This window comes from Salmo salar, chromosome 19, assembly GCF_965601325.2.
Source record: "Salmo salar chromosome 19, fSalSal1, whole genome shotgun sequence".
NCBI lineage: Eukaryota > Metazoa > Chordata > Actinopteri > Salmoniformes > Salmonidae > Salmo > Salmo salar.
The window spans coordinates 4,718,568-4,739,316 of NC_138309.1; the positions used below are offsets into that span (position 1 = coordinate 4,718,568).

The 20,749-nt window shown below is 43.5% G+C and overlaps 1 protein-coding gene across 2 annotated transcripts in view; it reads right to left on the reverse strand.

The window, feature by feature from the left end:
• Positions 1-20,012, reverse strand: part of LOC106578325 (netrin-3) — a 105,269-nt gene extending 85,257 nt beyond the window's left edge. For both annotated transcript variants that reach the window (XM_014157016.3, XM_014157011.3), the window contains exon 1: positions 19,476-20,012. The gene's annotated coding sequence lies outside the window, so the exon portion shown is untranslated. The remainder of the gene's footprint in view (positions 1-19,475) is intronic.
• Positions 20,013-20,749: the final 737 nt, after the last annotated feature.

The following is a 20,749-nucleotide window of genomic DNA, read 5'->3' on the forward strand; positions in this document are numbered from 1 at the left end:
TTTGGAATCTTCTCAGGTTTTTGCCTGCCATATGAGTTCTGTTATACTCACAGACACCATTCAAACAGTTTTAGAAACTTTAGGGTGTTTTCTATCCAAAGCTAATAATTATATGCATATTCTAGTTTCTGGGCAGGAGTAGTAACCAGATTAAATCGGGTACGTTTTTTATCCAGCCGTGCAAATACTGCCCCCTATCCCCAACAGGTTAAAATGGTGTAAAAAAGTTGCTTGTTTGAGAAAATGGAATTATGAGATTTTAGTTGTTTTAAATTTGGCGCTCTGATTTTCCACTGGCTGTTGTCAAAATCAATCCCGTTAACGGGATGAGAACGGGAAGGGGTCACCAACAGGTTAATTTTAAGATTATTACCAGGAAAGTTAGAAAACAATTTTAATTTCTGTTCTGACAGCTTTGTCTAAGATTTATTTTGAATTTGGTTGCAAAAGAATGCATTCTTGTGAAAATATAAGAAAGTGGTTAATTATAATTCCCTAACAATGTTGTAGTTCTTAAAAAGACCAAGCATTCTGATATAGAATTTCTATAGGCACCGCTAGTTTGTCCCCTTAGTTAGAATCACCCACTTTCTTAGCCAATCACATTTTAGCTAATCCTGCACCTCATTGCCCCTCCCCCTTTCTAGTCAGAGTGAGAATGTGTACAGTTTAGGAGAGTGTCCCTAAGTTTTCCTACAGCTTGACTTATTGCGTTTGCATTTCAAATACCAAACCACACACAACTGTATCTCCAGTTATTCATTAAGGAACCATTATATGTGGAATAAACCTGTTCTAAAGACATCTGGACCGGACAGACTTGTTTCGGCTGAACCATATCCATTGGCACTTACATTACTGCCTGTTATTCATGATCCTCCCGGATCAAACCTTAGTATTTTTCATGGTCCTACGAGCTAGATATCATCAGCTACCACAGCTCAAGATGTTACAGTGTCCAGGTATTGGTCACCTCCCAACTCATCCCAGTCTTCTCTCCCTTGATGAAGATGAGCAGACAAGTCTCAAGACACGAAGTGCCACTTTCCTGGTCATGGTGACCAGTTGGCAGAAGACTGGTTGCATACTATCAGCAAGAGGTCCGAAGACCTCCGCCACAGCACAGATCTCATCTTTGACCTGATGCTACTTGAGGCCAAGCAGAAGCTCAAACAGATGGATCAGTTCAAGGCTACACTTGCCAAACCACCCCACAGCCAGCTGAACCTTTAGTGCCACAGGCTCGTCCCAGCACATCCCAGAGGGCCAATGAAAAGATACATGAAATGGATCTACCACGAGGAGAAGATCACCACCATTGGTCACCAAAAGGGATGCCCAACCCGACCAAGTGGAGTCTGACCAGTCCTCACGTTCCCTTTCTCAAGCACCTTCTCGTTCATTGCAAGCTGTTGTGGCTCACCATCATGGGGGATGCTGCAGATTTACACCCTGCAGCGCCATCCACTCTCGCCAGCCTAAAGCACCTTTATCAGCATGAGCCCCTGACTACGCCCTCACTATCAGCATCAGAGTCGCCAGCTGCCCTGGTCTCTTCTAACAAAGCTACCCCTGGAGGGAGCACCCCACCACTGTGCTCAAACCTACTTCAGCCATGTGCAACGCAGGTCAACTTATGTTGAATACTAATCGTTACTAGTGAGATTCCACTAACCAATCATATTATACTATATTGCTATTGATATGTTAAAAGGGCTACTGTCCTTTTTTCAGAATCTCCGCCTGACTGACGTGCCCAAAGTAAACTGCCCGTTACTCAGGCCCAGAAGCCAGGATATGCATATAATTGGTACCATTGGATAGAAAACACTCTCAAGTATGTAGAAATGTTAACATAATGTATGAGACTATAACACAATTGATATGGTAGGAGAAAATCCAAAGAAAAACCAACCAGAATTTTTTTCGATGTCAACAGTCTTTGTTCAAAGTTTCAGGCTTGTTTCTTCCAAAACGAGGAAGAATTTTGAGTTTTGGTACTGGGAGTCACAGAGTTGGAAATCAGTCTGTAGGCGCGTTACTTTTCTATTGAACATACTACTGTCCGTATGAAATATTATAGTTTAATTACATTTTAGGGTACCTGAGGATTAAATAGAAACGTAGTTTGACTTGTTTTAACAAAGTTTAGCGGTAGCTTTTTGGATTCCTTTGTCTGCATGTTGAACTCAAATCGATGGAGCCAACTAAACAGACGTTTTGGGATATAAAGAAGGATTTTATCTAACAAAACGACCATGCATGTTGTAGCTTGGACCCTTGGATTGCAAGTCAGAGGAAGATTTTCAAAAAGTAAGTGATTATTTAATGGCTATTTGATTTTATGAAGCCTGTGCTGGTTGAAAAATATGTCGATGTGGGGCGCCGTCCTCAAACAATCTTTTGCTGTAAAGCCAATTGTAAATTGGACAATGCAGTTAGATTTGTATGTACCTAGATGTTTAATATCCATAATTTTTACGATTATTTATTTGAATTGCGCGCCCTCCAATTTCACCAGAAATTGTCGACAGGTGTCCCGTTGGCGGGACGTCTAGCCTTAAGTTGACAGCTATTACAAATCAGCTGTCAGAAGCTGCATGACGAGCAGTTTATTTTGAGCCAATCAAACTCAATATTCTCTTAGTCCCTCTCCTAACCTCAGGTTATACCCCAGTTGGCGCAAACATGCAAAAAAAAAGAGCAAGAACGGAACGTGAAGAGCTACCGCCATTCCATGGAAGAAAAACGAAGTTTCAAATCGTTGAGAAAAAGACAGAATTGAATATTAACACTCACTTATCTATACAAACGTGCTGTGAAGGGATTGAGGGAGATCCAGGATTGAAGCCAGGATTTTTTCATTTTTTGGGGGTAAGGATTCAGTTTCCACCAAGGATGGCAAGCCGCCCGAACCCAGGACATCAATAAGAAGATTTGCATGCGAAGATTTATCTCCAGTGTTTATGCTGCAGTAGTTTATGTGTCGGGGGGCTAGGGTCAGTCTGTTATATCTGGAGTATTTCTCCTGTCTTATCCAGTGTCCTGTGTGAATTTAAGTATGCTCTCTCTAATTCTCTCTTTCTCTCTTTTTCTCTCTGTCTTTCTCTCTCTCAGAGGACCTGAGCCCTAGGACCATGCCTCAGGACTACCTGGCCTGATGACTCCTTGCTGTCCCCAGCTGCTGCCCCAGTTTCAACTGTTCTACCTGCGGCTATGGAACCCTGACCTGTTCACCGGACGTTCTACCTGTCCCAGACCTGCTGTTTTCAACTCTCTAGAGACAGCAGGAGCGTTAGAGATACTCTGAATGATCGGCTATGAAAAGCCAACTGACATTTACTCCTGAGGTGCTGACCTGTTGCACCCTCAACAACCACTGTGATTGTTATTATTTGACCCTGCTGGTCATCTGTGAACATTTGAACATCTTGGCCATGTTCTGTTATCCTGTTAGGGCTAGGGGGCAGTATTTACACCGCCGGATAAAAAACGTACCCGATTTAATCTGGTTACCACTCCTACCCAGTAACTAGAATATGCATATACTTAATACATATGGATAGAAAACACCCTAAAGTTTCTAAAACTGTTTGAATGGTGTCTGTGAGTATAACAGAACGCATATGGCAGGCAAAAACCTGAGAGATTCCTTTACAGGAAGTGGCCTGTCTGACAAGGTGTCGTTCTTCTTGTCTCTGTTTATTGAAGAGTGAGGATCTTAGCTGTCCCGTGACACTTCCTACGGCTGCCATAGGTTTCACCGAAAAGCTATTTTAAAATCGGACATAGCGAGTGCATAGAGGAGTTCTGTATCTATAATTCTTAAAATAATTGTTATGTTTTTTGTGAACGTTTATCGTGAGTAATTTAGTAAATTCACCGGAAGTGTTCGGTGGGAATGCTAGTCACATGCTAGTCACATGCTAATGTAAAAAGCTGTTTTTTGATATAAATATGAACTTGATTGAACAAAACATGCATGTATCGTATAACATAATGTCCTAGGGTTGTCATCTGATGAAGATCATCAAAGGTTAGTGCTGCATTTAGCTGTCTTCTGGGTTTTTGTGACATTATATGCTAGCTTGAAAAATGGGTGTCTGATTATTTCTGGCTTGGTACTCTGCTGACATAATCTAATATTTTGCTTTCGTTGTAAAGCCTTTTTGAAATCGGACAGTGTGGTTAGATTAACGAGAGTCTTGTCTTTAAATAGCTGTAAAATAGTCATATGTTTGAGAAATTGAAGTAATAGCATTTCAAAGGTTTTAAAAATCGCGCCACAGGATTCAACTGGCTGTTACGTAGGTGGGACGAATTCGTCCCGCCTAGCCCAGAGAGGTTATAATCTCCTCCCGGCACAGCCAGAAGAGGACTGGCCACCCCTCATAGCCTGGTTACTCTCTAGGTTTCTTCCTAGGTTCTGGGCTTTCTAGGGAGTTTTTCCTAGCCACTGTGCTTCTACATCTGCATTGCTTGCTGTTTGGGGTTTTAGGCTGGGTTTCTGTACAGCACTTTGTGACGTCAGCTGATGTAGGAAGGGCTTTATAAATACATTTAATTGATTTTCCTTGGAGAACACTGAATTGGCACTGCCATACTACGCTGTGGTAGGATTGCATCATACATTGCAGTGGGATTGTTATAAGCACATGCTACACTTAAACACCTTACAGTGTTAATTGATAGGCACAATTACTCACATTTGATTCCATGTCATAGTGGTTTATAAGTCAGTATTTGTGGATTGGGTTGTGTTTTTCTGTGGATTCATGTTTATTGTATTGCTATTGAACTCCACTGTGGAGTGCTATTGAACTCCACACTGTCTCCACTGTGTTTCCATAGCCTTCTCCAGGGCCAGAGAAGCTGCCAGATGTTACCCTGGGGGAGCACCCTACCAATGTGCCCTAGTCGACTTCTGACAGTCCCTCACAGTGGTCCCACAGTCTTCTCCAGGGATGTAGGAGCTACCAGATCTCAACCTGAAAGAGCACACTACACCAGCCAACCTACCTCCATACCCTCCAACTCTCGCCTCGGGAGACCCTCCTAACATCCCCGTGGGGGACCCTCCTGACCTAGGTAGCCAGTGTCCTGTTGTAAGAGGCACCTCACTCTGCCCTACTATGTCTTCAGTCTATAGCCACAGTATGCCCAGAGCATCTTAGCTCTCAGTTCCCTGATCTCCTAGTCTTTACAGTCTCCTGCTTTGATAGGACCCCAGTTGTCTTTCCCAGTAGGCCCAGAGCCTTCTTGACGGGGTGGCCAGATGCCTATACTCTAAGTTTCTGACAGGGTGGCCAGACACACTCAAGGACTGGGGTTTCCCTTGTCTGGCTCCTTTACACCTATGCCTCCCTGCCCTGGTGGATGAACACACACTAGTAGTCTCATGTCATCCCCTTGAAGTCAAGCGTTTTGTTTAGAGTTCATATTTACCCAGTATAAGTGGGCTGTTAAAAAGGCCAATCATTCCAATATAGAATGTCTCTATGCACCCTTAGCTTGTCCCTTTAATTTGACTCAACCATTTTCTCAGCCAATCATGGCTTAGCTATTCCCGCATCTCACTGCCCTTCCCCCTTTCTAGTCAGAGTGAGTCAGATCGTCTCATGAGAATGTGTACAGCTGACAAGAGTGCCCCTAAGTTTTACTACAGCTTGACTTGTTGCGTGTGTATTTCAAATACCAAACCACACTCTATCTCCAGTTATTCATTAAGGAACCATTATATCTGGAATAAACCTGTCCTAAAGACATCTGGATTTGTTCTTGCCGGACATACCTGTGGTGGCTGAACCATATCCACTGGCACCTATGGTCCATTATTTATGCTGCTCCCGGATCAGTTCTTAGTATTTTTCAGTAGGGAAATAAAGTAAAATATGATTTGCCTTTCTCGTGAACAGTGTTTGGATCTAGAAAGGTAACACAAATAAATAAACCAACTCTTTTGCTTCCCAAACATTAAACAGGACTGAAGGCCAAATTGAAGTACGGAATGGAATCCTCTCAAATAGCCATCCAAGCATCTTCCAAAAGTCCTAAAAAACCTGTAGACCTCACATGAAAAAATACAATTCCATGTTATGAAAAATGGAGAGTAGGAATGGAACCAAGGTGGTTCATAGGTTATTTGGCAGGGAGGGCCGGATGGAAACGTTGATCAATGGGACATGTCTGAGGGGGAAGTCTAAAGTGGGTGTGCAGGTGGGAGTATTGGAGGCATCATCAAAGTCTGGCTGGAAGACCAGGCAGCCAGGGCAGGCCCAGAGGAGGAGAACTCTGATGGAATTAGCAACTCATTAGCGTCGCGGTCCAGCTTCCCTCAGCACTGCATCCATCAGAAAGAGGGAGAGGTAAGAGATAGGGGAGAATAGAGAGAGGGAGGGGGGCTGCAGTGACCATTACAGGGACAGACAGAGAGAGAGAGAGAGAGAGAGAGAGAGAGAGAGAGAGAGAGAGAGAGAGAGAGCGAGCATTTGGGTGGAAAGGCAGAGGGGTATAAAGTAGGGTGCAACTTGTCAGAGTGATAGAGCAAAACAAATAACTGAAAGAGGCAGAGAGGAGAATGGGATGAGGGGGAAGTAAAAGAGAAGAAATGAGGAAGTAGAGGGATGGAGAGAAAAAAGGAGGGAGACAGATTAAGATGGAGGAGGACAGCATTGGTCTGTGGTGGCCTGCGGATGACTAAATATGGTGCAGTCAAAATACAGCTTTGCTCGGCCTGCCGGGAGATTCTTACAGGGGTTTGGTGCTCTCAAGCACGTCTGGCAGATGAGACGCATAGGTTAAACAGAGACGGAACAGGCATGTCGCCGGTCTAATTCCACATCTACAGCCCCCTGAAAAGCACACTTAAGAAGCAACTATGTGTTAGCTTTTCAAAACATAATACGATAGTAGAAACATACGCTAATGCTAACAACTCAAGATAACCACCACATAGCCACTCTAGTCTAGCTCTGAACATGAAGCTGTGCTCAGTATGCAAACGTCACTGACTGACATTGTTCCACTTGACTGTTCTCTGTTGAACTTTCTAAGACAAGTGTACGTGCCAATTCAGCAAACTTCTCAGCCCAGATGTCAGCTAAAAGACATAGCATGTTGACCTCTATGATACACTTGGTAAGTTTGAGCTCCAGCAAGAAATTCTCTGCTCTGCTCAGCCTCGACTGCATTTTTCACAAGCCACACGTTATCCTCGACAGGGGCAGACACTCTCTCATTAAATGTGGTTGAAGTAGCAACAGCTGTGTGAATGTGTGTGGGTAGGGAATACCACACAGAAACGCTGTGCTAGCTAGCTATAGCTACAACTAACTACCGAGGAGAGGCTACTTGTTACAAAGTGGAGCACTCCACATGTCATGTACTACAGGTTAAATTCAAATCTATCATCTAAAAACACAAACATACTCAAAAGACAGCAGTTCTACCCACTTGGCTAAAGTGCCTAGTCATTCTTTAAGGACTGAAATGGCCAGTTTCAATCTTATGCTGCTCATGACAAGATGCTTTACTGGTTCGGGAAAGGAGCAAGATGCTTTACCGAGTACTGAGAGGTTAACCAATGTATTGCCCCAGGTTGATATATGCCTTTATGTGTATGTGTATGGAATGCCAAATGATCAGCCGATGACATGTAAAGTGCTGTGAAAAAGTATTTGCCCCTTTTCTAATTTTCTCTACTATTGCACCCTGGGTCTCGACCCCGCCCTGTGCAACTGGGTCTTGGACTTTCTGACGGGCCGCCCCCAGGTGGTGAGGGTAGGAAACAACATCTCCACCCCGCTGATCCACAACACTGGGGCCCCATAGGGGTGCGTTCTCAGCCCTCTCCTGAACTCCCTGTTCACCCATGACTGCGTGGCCATGCACGCCTCCAATTCAATCATCACGTTTGCAGACAACACTACAGTGGTAGGCTTGATTACCAACAACAACGAGACGGCCTACAGGGAGGAGGTGAGGGCCCTCGGAGTGTGGTGTCAGGAAAATAACATCACACTCAATGTCAACTAAACAAAGGAGATGATCGTGGACTTCAAGAAACAGCAGAAGGAGCACCCCCCTATCCACAGACGGGACTGTAGTGGAGAAGCTGGAAAATGTTAAGTTCCTCGGTGTACACATCACGGACAAACTGAAATGGTCCACCCACACAGACAGCATGGTGAAGAAGGCACAACAGCGCCTCTTCAACCTCAAGAGGCTGAAGAAATTTGGCTTGTCACCAAAAACACTCACAAAATTTTACAGATGCACAATCGAGAGCATCCTGTCGGGCTGTATCACCGCCTGGTACGGCAACTGCTCTGCCCACAAACGTAAGGCTCTCCAGAATGTAGTGAGGTCTGCACAACGCATCACCGGGGGCAAACTACCTGCCCTCCAGGACACCTACACCACCCGATGTCACAGGAAGGCCAAAAAGATCATCGAGCCACTGCCTATTAACCACGCTATCATCCAGAAGGTGAGGTCAGTACAGGTGCATCAAAGCTGGGACCGAGAGACTGAAAAACAGCTTCTATCTCAAGGCCATCAGACAGTTAAACAGCCATCACTAACATTGAGTGGCTGCTGCCAATATACTGACTCAAATCTCTAGCCTCTTTAATAATTAAAAATTGGATGTAATAAATGTATCACTAGTCACTTTAAACAAAGCCACTTTATATAATGTTTACATACCCTACATTACTCATCTCATATGTATATACTGTATTCTATACCATCTACTGCATCTTGCCTATGCCGTTCGGCCATCGCTCATCCATATATTTATATGTACATATTCTTATTTATTCCTTTACACTTGTGTGTATAAGGTAGTTGTTGTGAAATTGTTAGATTACTTGTTAGAATTTACTGCACGGTCGGAACTAGAAGCACAAGCATTTTGCTACACTCGCATTAACGTCTGCTAACCATGTGTATGTGACCAATACAATTTGATTTGATTTGATGTCCTTGAGTGGCCCAGCCAGAGCCCAGACATGAACTCGATCAAACATCTCTGGAGAGACCTGAAAATAGCTGTGCAGCAACCCTCCCCATCCAACCTTATAGAGCTTGAGAGCATTTGCAGAGAAGAATGGGAGAAACTCCCCAAATCAGGTGTGCCAGCTTGTAGTGTCATACCCAAGATGACTCAATGCTGTTATCGCTGCCAAAGGTGCTTCAACAAAGTACTGAGAAAAGGGTCTGAATACTTATGCAAATGTATATTTAAGATTTTTATTATTAATACATAAGCAAAAATGTCTGCGGTATACCCCATTATGGGGTATTGTGTGTTGATTGTTGAGAAAAAAATGATTTAATAAATTTTAGAATAAGGCTGTTAACGTAACAAAATGTGGAAAAAGTCAAGGGGTCTGAATACTTTCCGAAGGCACTGTACTGTATATATATATATATATATACTGCTCAAAAAAATAAAGGGAACACTTAAACAACACGTTCTAGATCTGAATGAAATAAATAATCTTATTAAATACTTTTTTCTTTACATAGTTGAATGTGCTGACAACAAAATCACACAAAAATAATCAATGGAAATCCAATTTATCAACCCATGGAGGTCTGGATTTGGAGTCACACTCAAAATTAAAGTGGAAAACCACACTACAGGCTGATCCAACTTTGATGTAATGTCCTTAAAACAAGTCAAAATGAGGCTCAGTAGTGTGTGTGGCCTCCACGTGCCTGTATGACCTCCCTACAACGCCTGGGCATGCTCCTGATGAGGTGGCGGATGGTCTCCTGAGGGATCTCCTCCCAGACCTGGACTAAAGCATCCGCCAACTCCTGGACAGTCTGTGGTGCAACGTGGCGTTGGTGGATGGAGCGAGACATGATGTCCCAGATGTGCTCAATTGGATTCAGGTCTGGGGAACGGGCGGGCCAGTCCATAGCATCAATGCCTTCCTCTTGCAGGAACTGCTGACACACTCCAGCCACATGAGGTCTAGCATTGTCTTGCATTAGGAGGAACCCAGGGCCAACCGCACCAGCATATGGTCTCACAAGGGGTCTGAGGATCTCATCTCGGTACCTAATGGCAGTCTGGCTACCTCTGGCGAGCACATGGAGGGCTGTGCGGCCCCCCAAAGAAATGCCACCCTACACCATGACTGACCCACCGCCAAACCGGTCATGCTGGAGGATATTGCAGGCAGCAAAACGTTCTCCACGGCGTCTCCAGACTCTGTCACGTCTGTCACGTGCTCAGTGTGAACCTGCTTTCATCTGTGAAGAGCACAGGGCGCCAGTGGCGAATTTGCCAATCTTGGTGTTCTCTGGCAAATGCCAAACGTCCTGCACAGTGTTGGGCTGTAAGCACAACCCCCACCTGTGGACGTCGGGCCCTCATACCACCCTCATGGAGTCTGTTTCTGACCGTTTGAGCAGACACATGCACATTTGTGGCCTGCTGGAGGTCATTTTGCAGGGCTCTGGCAGTGCTTCTCCTGCTCCTCCTTGCACAAAGGCGGAGGTAGCGATTCTGCTGCTGGGTTGTTGCCCTCCTACGGCCTCCTCCACGTCTCCTGATGTACTGGCCTGTCTCCTGGTAGCACCTCCATGCTCTGGACACTACGCTGACAGACACAGCAAACCTTCTTGCCACAGCTCGCATTGATGTGCCATCCTGGATGAACTGCACTACCTGAGCCACTTGTGTGGGTTGTAGACTCCGTCTCATGCTACCACTAGAGTGAAAGCACCGCCAGCATTCAAAAGTGACCAATACATCAGCCAGGAAGCATAGGAACTGAGAAGTGGTCTGTGGTCCCCACCTGCAGAACCACTCCTTTATTGGGGGTGTCTTGCTAATTGCCTATAATTTCCACCTGTTGTCTATTCCATTTGCACAACAGCATGTGAAATTTATTGTCAATCAGTGTTGCTTCCTAAGTGGACAGTTTGATTTCACAGAAGTGTGATTGACTTGGAGTTACATTGTGTTGTTTAAGTGTTCCCTTAATTTTTTTGAGCAGTGTGTATATTTTAAACTCAGGTTCCCTTTATCTAATATTATGTTTTGGTTGAAGATCTGATAACATTCAGTTTAAAAAATATGCAAAAATATAGAAAATCAGAAAGGGGGAAAACACTTTTTCACGGCATTATAGGTATCTGCCTCATTTACCTCATACCCATGCACATCGACTCAGTACTGGTACCCCTGTATATAGACACATTTTCATTACTGTGTATTTATTATTACATGTTTTATTTTTCTATTATTTCAAAATGTTCTTTCTCTCTGCATTGTTGGGAAGGGCCCGTAAGTAAGCATTCCACTGTTAGTCCACACCTGTTGTTTACGAAGCATGTGACTAATAACATTTTATTTGATTTAAGTGAGCGAGGAATAGGGTGGTCCCGGATAAGAGATTACGGGGAAAGTTTTTTTCAGCTTTGCCATTTTACCATGAGATCATCCCATGCTGAGTTGTATCTCTTTCAAGCGTGGCTACTCTGGCAGACTTCACGGATTAGGAAAACGAGAGGTGCTGAGAGGCTTAATTTGTCTTGGGCGTGAGGGATCGGGGAAGGAGAACCAGAGGGACAGCTGAGCCACCTCGTAGCCAGTCAGAGGCTCCCATGCTGGGGCAGTGTGCTGGGAAGGTGGCACCCTCACCATGAGGCTGAATGGAGCTCCTTGGGGATCCTCCACTCAGAAGACCCTGGGAGGAGGCCCAGTGCCCCACTGGCTGTCTGTCACAGTGCCCAGTGTACAGAAATCCCTGATTGGTCTGTTAGAAGTTGTGGCAACTGTGGAGGACTTTTAAATTGGTGAACAAGAGGGCACTGTGCACCGTCTATCATGGTCCAGAGTCATCACCCCACAAACACACATACATACACACACACACACTGGGTAAATAAACGTGACTGACAGTCCACAAGTAAAAGGGTACTAGTGGCAGAAACCAAATCCAATAATGGAGGGGGGGTGTAATGGGGGGGGGGGTAGCCTAGTGGTTAGAGCATTGGACCAGTACCCAAAAGGTTTCTGGATTGAATCCCTGGGCTGACAAGGTGAAATCTGTCGTTCTACGCCTGAACAAGGCAGTTAACCCACTGTTCCCCGGTAGGCCTTCATTGTAAATAAGAATTTGTTCCGAACTGACTTGCCTAGTTAAAAAAAGGTTAAATAAAGGTTAAATAAAAAATTTTAAAATGGGGGGGTCTCAGTGTGGCTCTCTGGTATTCATTAGCAGTGAATGAGAGTGGGAGGCAAAAGGGGGTCAACTCTCACAGCTGAGGGTGTCATTAGCAGGGGCATCACTGACCAATTCAGAAAAGCCTTGAGTCTGCTCTGAAGCTGAGAGGGAACCTCCCCCCACTGTCCCCCAGCCCTGGACTATAGCTCTGACACACAGACACATAGTGTGCCACTGAAGGTGGGTTTCAGGGGCAGAGATCAGTTTCTTTCTTTCTCGCCCGCCTTCTCATCATTCTGAGAGAGCGAGAACGCCCAGGAGAGGAATGCAGCCAGCCTGCTCTCCTGGCCAGCAGTTGTAAAACAACAGAACCTGATCCAGAACTACTAAGAGGAGAGGAAAGGAGAGGAGGCAGAACCTCAGGTCAGGCCACTTCTCATAGATCCAGACAGGAAGCTGTACTAAACTTACGGTTCTGTGTGTTACACTCCACTACAAAGGGAGGCAAAACTGCTGATATCACATGTTTGGGGTATTTTCTGTTCATTAGATATTTCTGTGAATTCGGGGTTTTTGGTCTGTGAGTAACAGTCTGTGGAGTAGAGGAGGAGGGTTTGAAGAGGAAGGGGAAGGATATGAGACCGCGAGCATGGCACAATGTCAACTCATGTGTGAAACATTAGGGGGCAAAGAAGGGGAGGTTGCATTAGACAACACAACTGACCTTAGATCAGTGTCAGGGAAATGTCATCCTACTCTCAACAGACTCCCACCAACACACACTAGTCTAAAGTGGCTTCCTCCGTTGAGCTTATTGAGATTGGATGAGTGAGTGGGTGAGTGAGAGAGAGAGAGCCAATTGAATATTGCCAGTCCAAACTTAAAATTGTTGCCAATAGGCCTACAAATCCCCCCCATCTGGGTTTGAGGACATGCAGATTTAACATGGAGTCTGGGCAAGAATAAGGGCTTAAGCTCATTGCTGAGTTTCATAGAACACATACTTTTCATATGAAATATGCTTTATACGGGAATCCTCTATCAATGAGGAGATAGAGGCTTGTTCATTTCATAACGTAGTGGCGGTTTAGACTTTGCCAAAAGAAATTATAGCCAGTGTCAAAGTGTGATCCACTTTTATATAAAGTTAACATACTGTATTTTCAGTGATGTAAAAATACTTTAAAGTACTACTTAAGTCGTTTTTGGGGTATCTGTACTTTTGGGCTACTTTTACTTCACTACATTCCTAAATAAAATAATGTACTTTTTACTCCATACATTTTCCCTGACACCCAAAAGTACTCGTTACATTTTGAATGCTTAGCAGGACAAGAAAATGTTCCAATTCACGCGCCTATCAAGAGAACATCCCTGGTAATCCTTACTGCCTCTGATCTAGCGGACTCACTAAACACACATGGTTCGTTTGTAAATGATATCTGAGCGTTGGAGTGTGCCCCTGGCTTTTCGTTAAAAAAAAGAAAATGCCGCCATCTGCTTTCCTTAATATAAGGAATTTTAAATTATTTGTACTTTTCCTTTTCATACTTAAGTGTATTTGAACAATTACATTTACTTTTGATACTTAAGTATAAAATCAAATACTTTTAGACTTCACTTAAGTAGTATTTTACTGGGTGACTCACTTTAACTTGAGACATTTTGTATTAAGGTATCTTTACTTTAGTATGACTGTCACGTCCTGACCAGTAAAGGGGTTATTTGTTCTGCTAGTTTGGTCAGGACGTGGCAGGGGGTATTTGTTTTATGTGGTTCAGGGTGTGTTTGTGTATGTGTTCATGTAAACGGGGTATTTGGTTTATATGGTTCGGGGTGGTTGTTTATGTAGAGGGGTATTTGATTTATTAGTCCAGGGTTTTGCTTATTGTTCTATGTTAGTTTAGTTCTATGTTCAGTCTAGTCGTTTGTATTTCTATGTTTAGTTAATTGGTGATGGGGCCTTCAGTTGGAGGCAGCTGTCTATCGTTGCCTCTGATTGAAGGTCCTATAAATAGGTATGTGTTTGTCATGGGATTTTGTGGGAGATTGTTTCTTGTTTAGCTCTGTGCCTGACGAGACTGTCCAGTTCATTTGTTTTTGTATACGTTGTTTGTGTTTTCCTTCTTCACCAAATAAAAAGAAGATGAGTATACATTTTCCCGCTGCGTTTTGGTCTACACCCTACGACAACCGTGACAATGACAATTGGGTACTTTTTTAATTACTGTGTATTTCCCCCTATATGTGTACTCAAATGGGACTGCTGTGTGAGACTTCAGAGAGAAGACGGAATACTTCCCGTCAGGATCTTCGAAATGAAGATCTCACAATATAGTGACAACTCCATGTAAGGAATATATGGCTATTCCAGAGAGGGGTGTCGGTGTATGCTTCAAAGCCCTTTGATGCCTGGTTCTGTGGTAGGCAGAATTGCACTTTCTCCCCGAGCCCTCCGACAGGAAAACTACTTTTTCCATTGCACAAGAGACTTCTCACAGCCAGAGCTAACTGGGCCACTTTGAACTGTCGGGGGAACCCACAAATAATTTTATTAAGAGTTCAAAATACTATTAGCGTTCGCACACATGTACACGCACAAACACATAGGCGCACCACACTCAATCACACAAACACATGCGCTCTCACTCACACACATGGAGACTCATACATTATCAGGGGTGCCAGGGCTTTTGAAGGCAGGGGCTGAATCATCGGACAACCCAACCTTCCCCTTGTCTCTTCTCCTCCACCTCCTTCTCCTCCTCATCCCATTTTCTCCCTCCCTTTCCTCACAAGGCTCGATGGTGAAGTCCATTTTTCAGGCTGAAGCAGGGTAATGGTACACTGCACAGCGTGGCCGGGAGGCGAGAGAGTGGCCCTAGGGCCTCCCAGTCCATCAAGCTGGTCTGCTCCATGTTGCCATGGCAGCCCCCAGGGCCAGAGGAGAAGAGAAGATATGAGGGAAGTATTGGATACATTCGGATCCAATTCCTTTATCGATAGTTGAGATAAAACAACAGTTAAACCTTAAAATGGTTTAGATAGCACCCTGAGAACAAACACACACACACATGCACAGACCTCACATACACACATCCTTCTGCATCTGGAGGAAATGTGTGCGGTTGACAAATGTGGACTTGGCAGGGCATGGGGAGTGATGGGATGGGATGGAGCTTTGCAATCTCGGCATCATCTCAAGGGAAAGGGCGCGCGAGTCGTCACACTGACGAATAATGGAGCTTTGGAATCTTGGCCCGGGATCATCCTATGGGATGGGGAGCGAGGCTTCACACTGACGAATGACGAGCAGAAGTTAAACAGGGAAATCCGGCTTGCATCGACACACACCCCTCCAGACTGAAAAGTAGGGCTGTGACGTAATGGGATAACCGTGTAACTGACGGTTATGGATGAAGACCATTTCTTTTTAGGGTATATATACGTTGCATTCAGAAAGTTCTCAGACCCCTTGACTTTTTCCACATTTTGTTACGTTACAGCCTTATTCTAAAATGGATTAAATATTTTTTTTCTTCATCAATCTACACACAATACCCCACAATGACAAAGCGAAAACAGTTTTTTTGAAATTTTTGCAAATGTATAACAAGTGAAAAACAGAAATATCTTATTTACATAAGTATTTCAACCCTTAGCTCACGTGCGTCCTGTTTCCATTGATCATGCTTGAGATTGTTCTACAACATGATTGGAGTCCACCTGTGGTTCAATTGATTGGACATGATTTGGAAAGGCACACACCTGTCTATATAAGGTCCCATAGTTGACAGTGCATGTCAGAGCAAAAAAGAAAGCCATGAGGTCGAAAGAATTGTCCATAGAGCTCCGAGACAGGATTGTGTCGAGACACAGATCTGGAAAAAGGTACCAAAACATGTCTGCGGCATTGAAGGTCCCCAAGAACACGGTGGCCTCCATCATTCTTGAATGGAAGAAGTTTGGAACCACCAAGACTCCACCTACAGCTGGCCGCCCGGCCAAACTGAGCAATCGGGGGAGAAGGGTCAGGGAGGTGACCAAGAACCCGATGGGCACTCTGACAGAGCTCCAGAGTTCGTCTGTGGAGATGGGAGAACCTTACAGAAGGACAACCATCTCTGCAGCACCACCAATCAAGCCTTTATGGTACAGTGGCCAGACGGAAGCCACTCCTCAGTAAAAGGCACATGACAGCCCGCTTGGAGTTTGCCAAAAGGCACCTAAAAACTCTCAGACCATGAGAAACAAGATTATCTGGTCTGATGAAACCAAGATTGAACTCTTTGGCCTGAATGCCAAGCGTCACGTCGGGAGGAAACCTGGCACCATCCATACGGTGAAGCATGGTGGTGGCAGCATCATGCTGTAGGGATGTTTTTCAGTGGCAGGGACTGGGAGACTAGTCAGGATCGAGGGAAAGATGAAGGGGGCAAAGTACAGAGAGATCCTTGATGAAAACCTGCTCCAGAGCGCTCAGGACCTCAGACTGGGGAGAAGGTTCACCTTCCAACAGGACAACTACCCTAAGCACACAGCCAAGTCAATGCAGGAGCGGCTTCGGGACAAGTCTCTGAATGTCCTTGAGTGGCCAAGCCAGAGCCCAGACTTGAACCCGATCAAACATCTCTGGAGAGACCTGAAAATAGCTGTGCATCAACACTCCCCATCCAACCTGATAGAGTTTGAGAGGATCTGCAGAGAAGAATGGGAGAAACTCCCCAAATACAGGTGTGCCAGCTTGCAGCGTTATACCCAAGATGACTCGAGGATGTAATCACTGCCAAATGTGCTTCAACAAAGTACTGAGTAAAGGGTCTGAATACTCAAGTAAATGTGATACTACCGTTTTTTTATGTTTTATAAATTAGCAACATTTTCTAAACCCAGTTTTTTTCTCTGTCATTATGGGGTATTGTGTGGAGATTGATGAGGTAAAAAAAACATTTTAATCCATTTTATAATAAGGCTGTGACTTAACAAAATGTGGAAAAAGTGAAAGTGTCTGAATACTTTTAGAATGCACTGTATCTGAGATATAGTAAATATCAGGATTTTTATATATATATATATAGACTGTAAAATACATGTCAACAAAAAAAAATAAGAATATATATATATATATATATATATATTATAATTTTTTTTTGTTGACATGTATTTTACAGTCTAATAGCCTTAACATAGAAGCTGTTGTTATTGGTAAGGCAATAATTGATTCATAAATAAAAATGTTCAGATATGAATCAAATGAATCTGCGATACTTGGGCTCGATTGCTGTTCTTCCATAAGGGTCAAAGTTCAGTCCAATGTGTGGGACTTAGTTTAACACTCCAATCAGCTTGTTTAATTTGTTAAGGATTACAAATATTTATTTCTGCAAACCAACAGCTGTCTCAGGCCCACCGAAATAAGAAAAAAACAAGAGGGGGAAAAAGAACCAGCAGCATTCCTTTCCCCCATCAAGCTGTTCAAACCAGAGAAGAAAAATATATTGGACGTATTGACTTTACTCGTTCAGGTGGACGGAGCCAAGAGTCCGGAGGAATCCTGCCTTTCAAAGCAAAGAGAAAATGATCTGCTTATGTTACGGCAACACACACACACTCCCAGAAGATTCGGCCACACACACACACCACCAGAAGGAGTTTATAAACCTGCTGGAGTAAGTTCCTGTGGATTAGTTTACACAACCGTGTGCCTGAGCCCTGGTGGCTCCTGGCGCAATCTTTGGCTGTGTGTTATTGATGGATCATAACATGATGCAACTAAAAGACCATGATTAATTTTAAAAAACAATTAAATTACGGCTATTCTCTGTGAATAAATGTTGTTGTTGCATTCGACCAGAAAATCCTGGTCATAATTGTACCACATTTAAAACCATATCAATGTTTTCTTTATCTGAGTGAACAAATAAAGGTTGCATCAACAACAACATTTTTCAGGACAGCTTCCAGCAATATTCCAGGAGAATGAGGATAAGTGGGTGAAGTGGTTGACAGTCATCTCTAATAGAGGCACACTTTAGCTCAATTAAAGCATTTAAGATAAGGAATCCATTGCAGTTGTGGTGTACCTTTCTCCCAGCAGCTTGTCTGCTTTTTACTACTAATCTGTCATATGTAGGCTATATGATTTGTACATTGATTTAAAAGGTTGGCGCCCGAATTATAATTGCAAGGTGATTTCGTTTCATAGGACTCATGCTCAGTGCCATATCAGCCAACTCAAGCTTGTCAAGACAAGACAACTTGCCAAGTAATTTCCAAGAGTCTTTTTTTTAAATGCATTACTATTTTCTAAGATACTTGGATTCATATATATACAATAATCTCATAAGCAATCTTCAATTATGACTTGTATCTCTCAACAATAAGTGGGGAACAAATCAATATTATCCTTCAATTCCTTTCACTAGCATTCTGATTGGGTTTACACTTGTTGGTATCAGCATTTAGACTTAAAAATATAACTTCCCAATCTTTCATAGGCCTAAATGCGTTTGTCTATACGAATGCAGTGGTGTAAAGGGAAAACATTAGAATTGACAAACGCATTGGGAGACTTGGCATATGGTGTACAGTCGAATGCGGGATCCGAGAAGTGCTGCTTGGCTTGGCATCGCTACTCTGCCTACATTGGAGAGCTATTAAAACACATGGACTCCATAGCCTACTAGTTGTAACCTATATTGCTTAGGCTGCTTTTCTTGCACTTTCCTCGGACCCACCCGGCAGCTGTAAACCGAGGAGAGTTCACACCGCGCGCAAAGATCTCGCGCCCCACGTTCTTTCATCGCCCACCTGTCTTCCGTGCCTTTCCATTTCAGTGCATCCAGAGGTTCTCTCAAAAAATGTAATATTACTACACTATTATGACTATAAACAATAATAATAATAGTAATCCGTTTTCATCTGAACAAATTATAGGCTGGCTGTTGCGCCATCATTTCAAGCTAATAACGATAACTTAATAATAACTATAAATCGTACTGCAAGAATGAAATAATGTTACTTGAATTCACTCAATACTTGAGTTCTTATAAATATTAAGTCGCCAACTGCGTAATTAACAGTGCTTTACACACAGTGACTCAGCCTTATAATATATCAGAAGAAAGAAAAAATCCCACAGTGAAATCCGTTTTAATAAACGCCATGAATGTGAGCTAAATAATAGAGCATGTGAAGACAGACAAACATTAAGGCTACTGGAAATGACTGAAATTGACTTCATAAACTCACCTGTTAAATGCGTAAAATTGACACTATCAAACTTACCAAAGCCCGGTGTATTGGCGAACCTTAAAACGATAACACGGTCCAATGATTGAGGTCCAAAGCAATAAAAAAATAAATGCGCATCTGTTGGAAGAAAATATAAACTTCCCAAACACAACTGACGAGTCCCGTCTGCTCAATCTCGAGCGTTTTGCGGAGGTGGGCTACATTATAGAAAGCCGTTAAGAAACAGAGGCACGTTCAGTGTTGTCCAAATAGCGACAGATATAATGAGCAAGTACACAGTACAGAGGTGAGACACTGCACTCGCCTGCGCCGTTCAGACCAAGTGAAAAGAGACCAAAGCACCCATAGTGCTGAAAAGCAGGCGAAAAGTAGACTACTCCCCATTAAAATCAATTGCAGATTTTCTCAGCCTTGCGCGCAAGAGCGTCTGGCGACCACAAAGAGCGAGAGAGAGAGTAAATATTTTTGAAATAGTAAGGCAACTTGTTCTTTGCCTCAACATAATGTGTAGTAGGCTAAATAACATAACGAAGAGCTATATCTAAACGAAACAACGTGTATCATTTTACAACCAGCATATACTGTAGGTCTACCTCAGATGCTTTACCAATTGTGCTACTGTGAGGCAGGGGCGAAAATCTGATATCAACTTTGGAGGGGACAATTACATGACATTTTCTCAAGAGCAATTCCTGAGGGGGACACCAAAAGTGTCCGTCCGCCCCGGGATTTCCGCCCCTGCTGTGAGGGTGCTAAAAGGAACGCCAGCACAGCCACATAATAGGACATGCGTATTATGACAGTCAAGGGAACAGGGAACCTTATTAAATAAACGGGTATTATATTTTGTTTCCTGCGACGGTCTTTGGTTGAAGATCCAAGAACAGGCCTATTGTGAAAACGTTAAGATATTAGAGGCATTTTCTATAGGCCTATTCCAGATCGGTCCCTTCAGGCCCACAATGTCTCACTATGGCTAGGGCAGGGGCGAAAATCTGATATCCACTTTGGAGGGGACAATTACATGACATTTTCTCAAGAGCAATTCCTGAGGGGGACACCAAAAGTAGTGCTGTAACACATAGCCTACATTGTAATATGGTAAATGTATATTGAGGAACCAAAGAAATAAGGTGTTTGCCGTACGCCTAACTACCGGTACCCAAAACTACACAACTAATCACAACAGCAATACCATTGCCTTTAACAAATCTTAGTTCAGTCACCAGTTTAAGTTGAGAGTGGGGGTATCCATGGCATTTTCCAATTATGTTCCTATTTTACAAGTCAAAAAAATTGAGAACCTT